The sequence below is a fragment of the Stegostoma tigrinum genome, chromosome 3 (genome assembly GCF_030684315.1).
Source record: "Stegostoma tigrinum isolate sSteTig4 chromosome 3, sSteTig4.hap1, whole genome shotgun sequence".
In the NCBI taxonomy this organism is placed as follows: domain Eukaryota; kingdom Metazoa; phylum Chordata; class Chondrichthyes; order Orectolobiformes; family Stegostomatidae; genus Stegostoma; species Stegostoma tigrinum.
Window position 1 is genome coordinate 27,090,246 of NC_081356.1, and position 16,046 is coordinate 27,106,291.

At 39.1% G+C, this 16,046-nt stretch overlaps 1 long non-coding RNA gene across 1 annotated transcript; it reads left to right on the plus strand.

Annotated features, from left to right (window-relative positions):
- The first annotated feature begins 2 nt into the window (after positions 1-2).
- On the plus strand, positions 3-14,816 carry LOC125451241 (uncharacterized). The gene is made up of 3 exons (XR_007247253.2): positions 3-114; positions 211-380; positions 13,909-14,816. It is a non-coding gene; the product is annotated as an uncharacterized LOC125451241 (long non-coding RNA).
- Positions 14,817-16,046: the final 1,230 nt, after the last annotated feature.

Below are 16,046 nucleotides of genomic sequence, written 5' to 3' on the forward strand. Positions count from 1 at the left end.
ACGTGACATCGCAGTTGTTACTGTGCGTTACGTGCTCACTGTTTTTAATGTAGTTTACAAATTGAGAAGCTTGAAGTGTGGTTTAACTTTCGTTTCAGCTTTCCAAACTGGCGAGTAAATAGTTTATCCCCGAGATAATTCAAATTCAGGCAGTATTGTTGCCTATGTTATATTTAAACTTATTTCTATGTATTGTGTTTATACTTGTAGCAATGTTGGTAATCAGAGGATATGGCAAAAATGCTCTTATTTTGCCGGATGACGTGGAGAAGGCCAACCACCACGTGGGATGCGGCGAGTTGTTCTTGTAGAGTTGGCACGGACTTGATGAGCCAAATTAACTACTACTGGACTGTAACCATGCTATTAAACTTGTAAAAGTGAGTTACATAGAACAGAGAACATTACAGCACAGTATAGGCCCTTCGGCCCTCGATGTTGTGCCGACCTGTTATACCGATCTCAAGCCCATCTAACCTACACTATACCATGTACATCCATATGCTTATCCAATGACAACAAAAATGTACCTAAAGTTGGCGAATCTACTACCGTTGCAGGCAAAGCGTTCCATTCCCTTACTACTCTCTGAGTAAAGAAACTACCTCTGACATCTGTCCTATACCTTTCACCCCTCAATTTAAAGCTATGCCCTCTCAAGCTCGCTGTCACCATCCTAGGAAAAAGGCTCTCCCTATCCACCCTATCTAACCCTTTGATTATATGTTTCAATTAAATCACCTCTCAACCTTCTTCTCTCTAATGAAAACAGCCTCAAGTCCCTCAGCCTTTCCTCGTAAGACCTTCCCTCCGTACCAGGCAACATCCTAGTAAATCTCCTCTGCACCCTTTCCAAAGCTTCCACATCCTTCTTATAATGCTATATTCTGCTGCTATTGAGCTACAGTGGGACGGGAGTGGAGGTTTGTGGATGTTATACCAATCAAGCTGCTTTGGCCTGGATAGTGTCAAGTTGGTAGAGTGTTGTTGAAGTTGCACCCATCTAGGAAAATAGAGTATTCTATCACAGTCCTGAATTGTGCAACATGGATGGTGGCCAGATGTTTGGGAGTTAGGTGGTGAGTTGTACACTGAGGATTCCTGGCCTCTGATCCGCTCTTGTAGTTATGGCTGGTCCAGTTTACTTTCTGGTGAATGGTAACCCCCAGGATTTTTAGTGGTTCAGTGATTGCATTGCATGAATGTCAAAGGACTATGGTTAGATTCTCTCAAGTGACATGAATCTTACATGCCACTTGTCAGCTCACACCTGGATATTGTCCATGTCCTGTTGCATTTGGATAAAGGCTGCTTCTATATTTTGTTACACCATACTATTTCCACAGATGGCATGAAAGTTAAAGATTTTAAGAAGTATGCAGAATGCACCAATTTACTTGTCTTTTAGACCCAGATTGACAGCATGGATCAGGCTTCCGTACTTAGCAAAAATGACTATTTACAACAAATAAGTAGTTATTGCTACAGACAAGCAGTTATGAACCATTGATATACAACTCCACTAGTTAAAACACTATCCCCTTTATACATACATGTGCGCATGCTGAAAGAAAACATGGGGAGAAGGAAAGATTGGGAAGACAGTTCAACAGTCCCTTCACAGAGTCTGCTGCGATGGCCCTTTTGGTTTGTTAGGATGTGCTGCTGTTGCTTGATTCTCCTCCTCCAGATGCTTTCACTTCTTTGAAGGAAGCAAAGAATGACTGGTTCACACTTATAAATGCCTTTCACTTATCACTTAAAAGTCACAGCCTACAGAATCTGAGAAGGGGAAATAAACTGTATTTTCAGATTAAGATGCCCATTACTACAGAATCAAAACAGCTCCTTCTCCTCTAGAGATCTAAGATTTTCTGCCAAAACATTCATACCCCGAGCTGTTCATACAACTGGGAGCCAATCACATTGCTGTTGGCAGGCAGAAGGCATTTTGTCACCGATATTTGGTCTGTGGATTGGTGACCAATCAGCTATTTGTTTCCATCCATAGTTCTATTCGTACAACTGAAACTCCTGCTCATCTGCAAACTAGGCTACCACTACTGCTTGAACAAGCTGCATAAACAGTACTTATGGAGGGTCAGGTTGCTTTCTTTTAAGAAGTGCATGAATCCTTAAAATGTCTTTGTTTTAAAAACCAGTTTTTGTCCCATTTCAAACTACAACCAAAAATACAAAAAAAAACGTGGTTTACAATCCACGGAGTCATCAATGTACAATCATCAGTGAACCTTCCCTCCATCATCAGGTCAGAAATGCAATTGTTGTAGGACCTTAAGATGGTTTGACAGTCAACAGGAACTTCTAAAAAGAGATACCCTCGAGCGGTGATGACCAACTTCATTTTCTCTTTTGGCGTGTGTGACTCTAAACAACAGAGTTTCCTCCCCTGATTCCCAGTGAGTTTTCTTTAAGCACCAGCTCTGTTCCGAGCTTGAAGCTTTCATCATCATTCCGCAAGAAGAAAATATCTTTCTTCTGGGGAACTTTTATGCCACTGTTAGTCCTGAATCTGATGCCTGAAGGGGAACCATTAGGATAAAAGTGTGGAGAAAAGCTAATGTGCTTGATGGACAAGTGTGGTCAGCATGGTCTCACTATAATGTCTGGTCCATCACAAGGATAAATACAAAAACCATATGGAGGCATTGTACATCAAAGTACTGGCACCTCCTGGATTGTGTCACTGACTTGAACAAAGTTCTAAATAATCCCTGTATTGAGTGATGTTGTGATTGTGTAACAGCTGCTGTGCAGGTAAGGGATGAAAATCAAACCAGCGCCAAATATCACGAGAAGCAAAATTCACACAGGAAGAAGATTAATGACTCAACTCTAAAGCAGTCCAACAAATTGTAGAATTAGTTTAACTAAAGTGATGCAGAAATGTGCAATATCTTCTATTGTAAGGAAATTGTCAGAAACCAAGACTCATCTTGGCCTTGTTCTCTCCAAAAACCACAGTCCCACTTCTTCATTCTATCCTCAAAGGTGAAACTTCTTGTATCTAGAATCATTCTTGTAAATCGCTTCTGCATTCTCTCCTATGTACTGACATCTGTGCTATAATGTGGCACACACAGTTGTACATAATACTTCAGCGGAAGTCTAACAAATGTATTGTACGAGTCCAACATAACCTCTTGTTTTTGTAGTCTATGCCCTATCAATAAAGTCAAGAACACTATGTTTTATTAACTGGCCTCTCCACCTGTCCTGCCACCTTCAACGGACTGTATATATATACACTAAAGTCCCTCTGCTCCTGTGTCCCCTTTAGAATTGAACCTCTATATTGCCTCTCAATGTTCTTCTGATGCAATTGCATCACCTCACACTTCTCTGCATTGAGCTTCTTCTGCCAAAGATCTGCCCACTCACCAGTGGAAAGTTTCATTTCAAAATGTGGGGCTTCCCTTCCAGGGAGACTTAATTACACTGTGCAGGGGAATTGAAAAAGTTCTTGAAATGGCTAAATTTGGTAGGGTTCTAGGGAAAGAACAAGGAAGTGTTATTAACCAGATAGCTCTTACAAAAGGTTAGGACAGGATAGGCTGGCTATTTTTAGTACATGATCCATTGACTGCATTCTTGGCCATTATTTTGAATAGTTAACTAGTAACCATTTGAACTTGCTGTGATCTGGCCTGGGTTGGTTTATTGTATTGAATGCGCTATAAAATAACTGAGAAGTGCAAAATGCAAGTTTACAAGTCATGTATGTCATGTAAAGTTAGCATTTGTTACTAAAATACTCAGTTCTCAAGATTAATATCTAATCTTGTCAAATCAAATTTTGATTGAATTTATGCTTTAAAACAATTGGGTTCTTTCATTTCAAATAGCTTGCCACAAGTTGATTATTATTGTTGGCCTTGTTAGTCACATTAAGTTTTTACTAATGATTTTACTTACGATTAAGAAGAGACAGGTGGTGGCTATCATATATTATACAATATATAAGTGTATATTATTATATATCCCTTTTTTTTGTTGGGGGAGGTGGTGGTGTATTGGCTAACATTCCAGCGACATTGGTTCGAATCACATAATGAGCCATGGGGAAATTTGAATTGAATGTAATACTTAATGGCAGCCACTGCCTCTTTTTTAAAACACATATATGTTAGGGTAAAAGGTCTGTTGTGGTGCACTGCTAGTGCCCTTTCCTCTGAGCCAGGAGGCCCAGGTTCAAGCTTCACCTATTCCAGAGGATGTGTAATAACATCTCTGAACAGATTGGTTAGAAAATAAAATGAACATAAAATAAATATATATGCCTGTAACACTGGAAGGGATAGGAGTGGAAGGAGTTTTAAGACTGGGTAGTAATAAACTCTATCCATAGAGGAAGGTTTCAGTTTGTTGTCTCACTTCCCTGTTCAGATCCACGTTGTGGAGATGCTGGTGTTGGACTGGGGTGGACAAAGCCTGAAGTCACACAACACCAAATTATAGTCCAACGAATATATTTGAAATCACAAACTTTCATAGCACTGCTTTGTGTGACTGCTGATAGATCCAGATTGTCATTGGTAGCGGAACGTGATTGTCTGAAGATTAGAAACAGTTATTTTCAGACAGAAGTTTGTTTTAAAAGAATAGTTGACAATAAGTGTAAAATGTTTGAGATACGATTCCCACTGATTCTGTGAAGCAGATCTTTGATTGTTATATCTCAGTATATATTTATTTCTTCCTGGGATGTTGGTGTCACTAGTAGGTCTGCATTTACCACCCGTCACTAATTGCTCTTGAACTGAGTAGCTTGCTGTGCCACTTCAGAAGCAGGTTAAGAGTCAGTCACTTGCTATGGATCTTGAGTAACGTGTAGGATAGACCAGACAAAGTTGATAGATTTCCTTCCTTTAAAAGCATGAGTGAATCAGATGGGGTTTTATGCGAACTGACAATCTTTACATGGTCATTATTAGGCCAGTCTTTAATTCCAAGAATTCAAGCTTCACCATCTGGCATGGTGGAGTTTGAACCTACATCCCTAAAATTTACTCTGGTGTTCTGTTTTACTACTGTAGTGACATTGACTATTTAAGAGACATGCTCACGATTTTGTCACTGCATAACAGCATGTGATTTGAGGGCATAAAGACCTCAGACTCCATCTTATCGAAATCACATGAAGCATGACATGCTACTAGAAATTTAATACCTTAATGTGAATGGACACATGTGTGTCTGTAAATTTAATAATTGTATATAGCAGCCAGCTATAACAGACACGTCTTGGATCCTGCAATGCTATTATTATCCATGCCTAATTTTTTTTTAATCTTAGCATGAGCATTGCCAATTCAGGTAAAGGCACACTGCAGAAAAATGAATCAGTGGAAAAATGAAGTGGATAAATGGACATGAATTACATCCTTATTGCCATGAAAATGAATCATAACCCTAAATTACCTACAAACGTATTGAACTTCTAAGAACTACATGTTTTTATAAAGAAAGACAAGTGAGCCAGAAGATGGCTGAGGATGCTATTTCAGTGCCTTTCTAAAATGCACGTGAATTACATTGAGAGGAATAAAGGCATGTCAAGGGAACATCAGACAGTAAGACTTTAAAGCAGGAGAGTTGCCATTCAGAGGGAAGAAAATGAACCATGCTGTCCTGTGTGTTGTGTCCCAGACTCTGTAGACAACATATGATTTGAAAGAGAAGCAGCTCTAGGCAAAAGACATTTTTGTTTTACAGTTTCATGAATATAGAAGAAAGGAGATTTAAAAACCAACAGCAACCGCTGATGTTTGTGTGCTGTAGCACTGGCATACTGGTGTGTTGGCTTGTGGCTTGGGTTTTGTGACGCTGTTAAGGGGCTCAGATGAGAACATTCAGTAGACACCTTGGCACTTGCAGTTAAAGTGAAACAGTCTGTCTGCTGAAAATAAATCATCAATGAAGCCAGTGTTGAAGGAAAACAGGCATAGTCCTTTCAGTAACTGCAGACTAAGGATGTTCAAACAACCATCCGACTGCCAATGTGAGTGCCGCAACATTTCGCTATCTATTTGAAGTGGGCAAGCCAAAGATTTATTTACTTTTTTTTTAAAAAAAAATTTGCTTCTATTTCTAACCTGCGTGTGTGTGCCACATTTTGTTTACTCAGGTTTTAGTAGCCAATAAGCACAGTAAAACTGGAAGTCTCCATTCGTTGGCATCATCCCTGCCACATAGGAATATGGTTGTGGCCGTTGGTGGGCATCATCTCCCCTCCAGGACACATCTGCATCATCAGTGACCTGCACTAATGCCCTGTTTTCTGATGGTTGCACAATGTTTAGCACCATTTGCGACTTCACAGGTACTGAAGCAGTCCATGTCCAAACGCAGCAAGAGCTGGACCAAATGCAGGCTTCAGCTGAAAAGTGGCAAGTAAAATTGCTCAGCCTTTGTGTGGCACAAATGACCATCTCCAAAAGGAGACAATCAAACTATCGCCCCCTGACAATCAATAGTTTTGCCATTGCAAAATCCACACCATCAACATCCTCAGGGTTATAATTCACCAGAATCTGAACTGGACTAACAAGGTAAATATAGTGGGCTATGACAGCATGTCAGATGCTAGGAATTTGGCAACTAGAAACTCATCTCCTGACTCCCTATAAAACTTGCTGAATGCAACCTACTTTTGACATGACTGCCTGACTCAGCAAAGCCTGTCCACTATCAACAAGGCACAAGTCAGGAGAGTGATGCCTGATTGAGTCAGCTTCAACAACACTTAGGCTTGCCACCAGATTAGCACCCCCTTTTCCGATGAAGGGTGTAGGCCCGAAACGTCAGCTTTTGTGCTCCTAAGATGCTGCTTGGCCTGCTGTGTTCATCCAGCTCCACACTTTGTTAACTCACGTTCTATAATCTGGATCCACCTAGATGACCTTCCAATCACTGCACATTTAACCAGACGTTTATTTTGATTGGTCCTGATTTAACTGTTCCAAACCAGCTGTAGATGGACTTTTCAGGGTGTGCACTGTTCTAGATACCAACCTATGAGTTCTGTTATCAATTCAGACCTAGTGGGACTCTTGCTGTCTCGAGCCTCTTACTAGCAGCAACTACATGCCTCATGGCCCAGATGCTCCAGGAAAACTTTAACTACTTGCCCAAGGCTTGGTTTTGTTTTGAGGTTTTGCTCTGAGCTGACCTAGCGCTCTCTGTTCGGGATATGTCCCAGGTGAGGCTATGCAATAGCCTTCACTCAAGTGATGTTCCCCAAGATCAGTTGGCCTGGTGACTGTGTCCCTTACCATTCGAATACCCTGTAACTCATAGGGTCTACATCACATTTTCTAACAACAAAGCCAGTTATAGTGCCTGTTTGAAGTTCAGTTGGGCTTCAGCTAGTAAGTGCTCTTGCATGGTCATATCATTAATCCCACATTCCAAATGGTCTCTTAGCATTTCGCTCAAAGCTAAACAAAAATAACATGCCTCTCCCAGTCATCTGAACCACATCAAAAATCCTGATATGGATTTCCCTGCTTTTCAAAATGCTGAGTAAAATTGATTACATGCCAGAATTAGTGGACACTTGGGATTGTTATATTCCATTGCTAAATCCATCAAATCTTGAAAGATTTTAGGATCTGATACCTCAGGGAAAGTTAGGTTCCTAATATCCAAAAAGGCTGCAGGTTAACAAGCTGTCAGGATAATTACTCATTGCTTCTCTTCAGCCCCAATGTTATTTGCCTGGAAAAAAAATACTTCCTTTTGCGTAGTGGGCCCACTCTTTGATGGCAGGATTGAATGAGTAAAGCTTCCCAAATAGCAGGATGAGGCCAGAAATGTTTTCCCCAACTCAAAGATGACTCTTGCGTGCGAATGTCTATAGGGCGTATTTTTGTCCAGTCATCACTGAAATAACTCTGCAAAGGCCAGTATCCTGTCACTACGTCAGCCTTGCTTTACACGTGCATTGTATATTACACTGACCCAGATGGCTAAGAGCTGGCTCCGAGAGTGAAAAGAACCCCTCACACTCCTATTCGTGTCTGTCAGCCAGGGCTCCCTGATTGGACTAGGTTAACTGTCCAAATAAGGGATTTCACATTCTATGAAGTCCACCTGACACCTCATTAAAATCACTACATAGGCATAGTTAGGTCACAGATCATCCATGATCTTATTGAATGATTGAGCAGACGCGGGGAGCTGAATTGCCCCTCCAGTTCCTATGCCCCATGTACCTTAGGGAAAAAAAAACTGCCAAAATATTCATTCTAGGGATGGTCTGAGGAACGTTGGTGAATTCTGGCAATGCATCTTTTAAATGGCGCACACTGTCGTGACTCTATCAGTGGTGAAAGAACTGAATGTTTGTGGATTTGATGTTTGTCAAGTGGGCTGCTTTGGCCTGGTTGATGTCAAGCTTCGTGAGTGTATTGGAGCTGCACTCTTCCAGGCAAGTGGAGAGTATTCCATCACATTCCTGACTTGGACCGTGTAGATGATGGACAGGCTTTGGGGAGTCAGGAGGTATTGCTGAAAATAGGTTGCATTCAGCTTAATGCAGACCTCTGCAATGCTCTGCTGGTATCAGAGAGAGGAACTGCCTACCATCCTTTTGATTCACATGGATTTTCTATATGAAATATGATAGAATTTGCACAGTCTGTGTTAGATAAAATCAGAAAAGGAGTTTAAGATTGATAGCCATTATCACCGGTTCCTTCTATCTCTTAAGATTGGTCGCCGAGGTTCATGGGCTTTTAAATATATAAGATTTGATATAAAGCAGAACAAGTCAGAAGTGACTTTTGGTCAACAGTCTAACTTAGTCAATCTCATACTAATAAATAGTGCCAGAAAGAGAATCCTGCATCCGAGGTAGGAACCGACCAGTGTCTGCTCATTATATTGAATCAGTTGTACATGTAGATGAGACCCAATGTCAGTAGTGACTTAGTGAAACTGCGTATTATGTTAAAATAAGCTTCAATTGAGTAGGCTCTAAGAGCAAATATGAAATTAGAGATATTAAACACAAAAGTGTATTTAGCTTTTAGACTCACCATTAACTCTATTCTCTCTCCCCATGTGTCAGACATGCTGAATTTCTCCAGTACTTTCTGTTTTGTATTTCGGAACTTCTGCATCCAAAGTAGTTTGCTTTTATCTCTGTTTGCTAGGACTGAATGAAAGTAAAGAAAATCTCATGGCTATTGTTTAAAGAAGGAAAATAATGTCTCGTACCCTAATCAAAATTTATTCTCTGACTTAAGTCCACAAAAACATATCATCTAGCCATTATCCCATCTGTCTGGGGAGTTTGCTACATATATGTTGACTGCTGCATTTCTTGAATTACATCCATGATTACATGTGAAACAGCACCATGTAAAGTGCTTAGGGATGTTTTGAATTTGTTGAAGACACACACATTTTAATGCTCTTTAAATTTTTATTTAAGGTGTTCTTCTGGCCAGAAGAATATATTCAGTATATTTTGTATTTGTAGGCAATGAGTTTACCCAAATTATTATCAATAAAAAGGTACCCATGTAACATTATACATGAATATCACATTTCAAAGAAAAAAGTTACGTTCATTGCTGTACTTTACAACCTGTTGCTCAACTGAATAAGAATTGCATTGCATTCCCATGAGGTTGTAGTTACTGTTAAAAACAAGAATAGTAAGAATACTTCGCAGATTTGGTACCATCTGTGGAGACTAACAGTTAATGCTTCAGGTCCATTATTTGGTGTCAGAATTAAATAAGTGTGAGTCTAAAATGGTTCTCAAATTTCCTTTGTGCAGATAAAAATAAGGATTTCCTTTTGGATGACATATAGGCTCTCTCTGCATTTTCAGAGAGCACTATCTTCAGCAATTACCTCTGAATACCAATTGGTGGAGCATTTGTTCCATATTTGAAGTGACAATACATTCAGTTAGATCATAACTTGGCCCACTTTACTAGACACAATTTGGTGAGTAAAAATGGAAGTTTGTGTACAAATTTATTTGGAGATATTCTGAGATTTATTTTAATATCTATCAATCCAGTATCTTGTGAAGAAATGCATCGAGACTAAATTGGATTTTTTCAAAGGAGTGTACTTTTGTTGTCATTTATATAAATAATTTGATTGAGAATTTAGGAAACATGGTTAGTAAGTTTGCAAATGATGCCAAAATTGGTGGTATAGTGGACAGTGGAGAAGGTTATTTAAGATTACAAAGATCTTGATCAATTGGGTCAATGGTGTGAGGAGTGGCAGATGGAGTTCATAGAACAGTATAGCACTGCACAGGCCCTTCGGCTCACGATGGGGATTCAATTTGGATAAATGCAAGGTATTGCATTTTGGTAAAACAAACAAGGGCAGATCCTGTGTAGTAAATGTTAGGGCCCTGGGTAGTGGTTTAGAACAGAGAGGCCTAAGAGTTCAGTTACATAATTATTTAAAATTTGTGTTGCATATAGGCAAGGCAGTTAAGAAGGTGTTTAGCACACTTGCCTTCATTAAAATGACTTTTGTGTATTCCCAGTTATCTTCCCAATTATCGGAAGGATGTTATTAATTTGGAGCGGGTTCAGAATAGATTAATCAGGATGTTGCTGGGTATAAGGGTAGGCTGGGGCTTTTTTCACTGGAGCATGGGAGGTTGAGGGGTGACTTTACAGAGGGTTATAAAATCATGACGGGCACAGGTAAAGTGAATAGCAAGGATCTTTCCCCAGTGTTGGGGGAGTTTGAAACTAAAGTGCATATTTTTTAAGGTGAGAGATAAAGATCTAAATAGGACATGAGAAGCAACTAGAGAATGGTTTGTATGTGGAATGAACTGCCAGAGGAAGTAGTGGGTGCAGGTGTATTTACAACATTTAAAAAATATTTGGATAAGTACATGAATTGGAAAGGTTTGGAGGAAATATAGGCCAAATGCAAGTATGTGTGACTAGTTTGGTTTGGGAACGTGGTATGAGACTCGAGGGTGTGTTTCCGTACTGTATGATGCTGAGTGAAGCAGCCTTTCTGCACCAGTTGCTTGGATCCTGCCTGTGAGTCTCAAAAATGTGGGTTCAAAACTCATGCCAGGACTTTAGAATTTTAGAATTATTGTGGTGCAGAATGAGGCCATTCAACACATTGTGACTGCACTGATTCTCTCTACATTTCAACTTAGTGACAATTTCCTATCTTCTCATTAAGCCCACACATTGTTTCTACATTAATAATTCTCCAATTCCCTCTTGAATGCCTCAATTGAACCTACTTCCAGGTAGTGCATTCCAAGCATAACTCTGCGAAAAAGCTTTTTTGTTCCACACCTCACACTTGCTTCATTTTGTGAAACACTTTTCCTCTCTGGATCTTGATCCTTTTGTGAGTAGGAAGAGTTTCTCTCTAACCTTAACCATCATGGTTTGAAAATTTCCATCAATTCTTAGCCTTCTCCTACCCGAGGAGAACAGTCCTAATCTCTTCAATTCTTCTTCATAACTAAACTTTCTCATTGTTGGAAACGTTCTTGAAATCACTTCTGTGATCTCCAATGTATTCACCTCCTTCCGATAGTGTGACTCCCAGAATTTCAGCAATACTTCAGCTAAGATCAAATATGTGTCAAATTTAAGTTCCTCGTACTCTTCGTGTTTGTACCCTATGCTCCTATTAATTACGCCTAGAATGTCATGTGTTTTATTAATAGTTCTCTTTTTCTGCCACCTTTTCACAATGTATGTACATATACACCCAGGTAACTCTGCATTTGGATACTCTTTAGAATAGTACTCTTAATTTGACACTGTCTCACCTTATTCTTTAGTACCAAAGTGTATCACCTCTCACTTCTCTGTATTGAACTTCACTGTTACCTATCTGTCCACTCAATCTCTTGAATTTCTATATCAACCTTCTCACAATTTACAATTTTTAAGTTTCGGGACATCCACAAAGTTTGAAATTGCCCCCCTTATACACCAAAATCTAGGTCGTTTACATATATTGGGAAAACAAGGGATCCCAATTCCTGGGTAACCATGTTCCAGCCTGAAAAATATTCACTAATCATTACCTTTTTCTATCCCTCAACCAATTTTGTATCCATGACTTAAACCTTTCTCAAATCTGTTAGGTGGCACCATATCAAATATCACTTGCAAGCCCATGTTAAAACAGTAACAGTCTTGCCCTCATCAACTGTCTGTTACATCTTGAAGAAACTCCAACAAGTTAATATGACATGATTTTCTCTTAACAAATTCGTATTGACTCTTCTGAATCAACCCATATTTTTCCATGTCACTATGAATTCTATGCTGAACAATTGTTTGTACAAAACAAAGTTGCTGGAAAAGCTCAGCAGGTCTGGCAGCAGTTCTCAGGAAGGGTCACTGGACCCGAAACGTTAACTCTGTTTTCTCTGTCACAGATGCTGCCAGACCTGCTGAGCTTTTCCAGCAACTTTGTTTTTGTTCCTGATTTACAGCATCCGCTGTTCTTTTGGTTTTTAATTGTTTGTACAAGTTTCCCCACCATTGCAGTTAAATGGATTGGTCTGTAATTCCTTTTTGAGCAAAGGTGTAATGTTTGCAATTTTACAGCCCTCCAATATCACGTCTGAAACCAGGGAAAAATTTTTAAAATTAACAGTGACTCTGTAATTTCTACTCCCTTCAATATCCTTCGATGGATCTCATCTGACCCTGGTAATATTAACAATGTAACTTATCCAATACCGCCTCTTTGTCAGTTTTAAACCCGTCTAACTATTGTGATTATTCCTCTATCACCACTGAGTGGGCAACATCTGGCTCCAGATAAAGTTAGATAAAATATCATTTAACGCCTTAGCCATGCTTCTTGCCTTTTTGTTTAAATCCTGTCTTTGTCTCTAATCATCCGTATTCTTCCCTGACTGCCATTTAGAAGACCAGGATTTCTTTTCATGGTTGCCAGTCTTTTCTTCACACTCACTATCTGCTTCTTGTATTTGCTGTTTCACCTCCTTTCTGTATTCATCTTGTTTCTCATTTGTGTTTATTACTTGATACCTCTCATGAGCACACTTTATTTCTACATTAGCTTTCATCCCCTTTGTTTTCCAGCTTTCTGAATGTGTTTGTCCTACCTTCCCCTTTTAAGGGCATACACCTTGACTCTCTTTGAAGGAAGTCCATTGTTCAGTTTCTAATTCTCCAGCCAACCTTTGGTTGCAGTTACTGCAGCCAAACTCTGTGCTTCTTTTATTGAAGTCGGTAGTTGATTATTCTTGCTATGAAGCATAAAAGTCTTAGCTGATACCGCAGTACAGTATTGAAACAGTGCGTGCTGGCACATATGCCATCTTTCAAATGAGGCATTATACCTGCCTGTCATCTGAAGTGGATATGGATGATCCTGTGACATTGTTTTGAAGAAGAGCAGTAGAATGTCTGGCCAATGTTTATCCCCCAATGAACATCATACACATGAAAACGATTATTATGGTTATTACTGGATTGCAATTTGTGGAAACCTGCTGTAGTCAAGCTGGCTGTCACATTTCGTCAATTACAATAAAGCCCACTCTTCATTACTATTTCATTGTGAACATGATCTGGTTCTGAAAGACTATAAATGTAAAATTTCTTTTCTTCTATTCATGGGAAAGGTTCAATTTTTGCAACAAAAACAATTGGTTCTGTACAACTATATATAACACAGTATAAGTGGCAGGTGCCATTTGAATATGTTGGTTTCAAAAGATCATTATATTCCATCTTGCCACTCCCAGACTGCAAGAGACGACAAACCTGTTTTCTTTTTATTAATCGTCTTTTTTAAAACAGCATTTTAACTAAATATTTATCTAGTTCTTATTTGAAGATGCAGTTTTATCAATTGACTTATTATTCCCATCTACAGAGCATTGGCAATACTGGTGGAATAGTCTTTTGAAAGCTTAATCAACAACCTGCTTCCTGTGATGGCCATTCTTCAGATCTCGCCGATGCTTTCCCATTTCTTACTCAGCGCATCCGTTCAGCACCATAACTCCACTTCTCACTGTCAACTGGGAAGTGAATGGACTCTTCAAATGTGACTGTATGATTCTTGATTGTTAACTAACAGCCCCTACTCTGATTGTTAATAGTTTTATGCAAAGTAAGCAATGGAGTTGCAAAAAATGGAAAATATACACTTTTTAACACAACAATGCATTTTGTGCAGAATTGTTGTCAGCAGTAGCCTGGAAATTAAGCTACAGTTCCTGGAAACTTCAGGATAGTTGTAGTTTGACAACCTCATATTTATAAAACTTTACTCCATTCATCTGCTGCAATTGGATTGCAATGTCTTTTTCATTCACAAGTTATATCCAGAGATACATACATTGTTTACAAATGTAGTTATCCAAAAATAAAATTTAAAGCATATTGAAACTCACTATTCCAGGCTCATGTTTGTTCAGATACAGAAGAAATATTCAGAAATGGAGATGTGAGTTGTATCATGAAATTTGCTGATGTACTGAAAAATTGATGAACTTCAGTATGTAGTAATATGTGGTTTCATGTTGATATTTTTGCAGTCTATTAAATAATAAAGGCAGTGAGTTTGTTGCAGCAACCTGTTTCAAAAGGTGTGAGAAAATCCTTCTGTATGTCAGATCTCTATGAATTGTGTAATTTACATGTTCTGCCCATTGGTGGCACATTGAAGAACCCCTTCAATAATGAGAAGCTGACCTGAAAATGTGTAAGACAAACTCAGATTGACCTGATCACACGTTGTAAGAATAAGGATGAAAGACAACAGTTGAGCTGCAATAAATGGACCACATGAGAAAATTGTAATGTCAGTATTTGCTTGCAAAAATATTTTTTGCTTTAACCCAAATTTGAGAATTTACTTGAGCAAAGAGCACCTGAAAGATCTAGAATTGCTGTACAGAACTTCCTTCATATTTATAATCTCTTGGCTACCCCTGAATTCCTTCGCCCTCACAATCAGACACTGTACCTTCAACCGTCTGGATCCCAAGCTCTGGATTCCCAAATCTAAACTTCTCTATCTTTGTTTCTTTCTTATAGTTACTGATTAAAACCTACTTCTTTGCACCAAGCTTTTAGTCACCTGCCCTAAAATCGCTTTGTGTCTGGGTGCAAAATCTTTGTTGTGAATTGCTATGGGACATTTCAGAATATTGTATGCTGTAGAATGTTTTATGGTCTCCTGCCCACATGTCCACTAGATAGAATTCTGGCCTGTCGCACCCCAGCTACTTGTGTTCTTGACTCCATTAAGTAGATTACCTGGCCATGTATTTGAGCCATTTTACAAACCTATCTACTTTTCCATGTTTCTCTCTGCTGTGTCCTTGCTGACCCAGGATTGCCAGTATAAACGATGTCTGCCTTCCTGAGAGAGGTATTTGTTTACAATATTCATTTACAAATATAATTATCCAAAGAATTTAATGAAAGCACGTACATTTTTACAAAGAATTTTAAAAGGAGCTTTGGTCAAAACACTCCAGGCAATTTTTCATTAAAGATGCAGGAATGTGTAAATTTGTGTATAAACATAAAAAATAACAAGAAGCTGTCAAGAAAGTTGAAATAAGAATAAGCATTAACAGACATCACAAATGAAGGCATATGCTTGGAGAGCATAAGAAGTACAACAATTCTTGGAGCATGCTCTGTTCTTCACTGTGATCGTGGCCGACCTTCAAATTGAATTCTGCCCTCTCATTTAACGACCCATTCCAAAGTTCCCTTGGCATCCAAAAATCTATTGAACACTTTCTTGCTTTTCTCAATAACTGAGCTTTCTGAGGTAGAATACCAAGGAGTTATGACTCTTTGAGTGAAGAATTTAGTCTTATTCTCAGTCCAAAATAACTGACTGCCTTAATCTGAGACTGTAATCTCATGTTTTAGGTTCCCCAGCCAAGTAAAACATCCTCTCAGTGTCTACATCGTCAACCCCTTAGGAATTTTATCCATTTCAATGAGATCACCATTTATACTCCTACTGGATCATAGGACTGCTCTCTC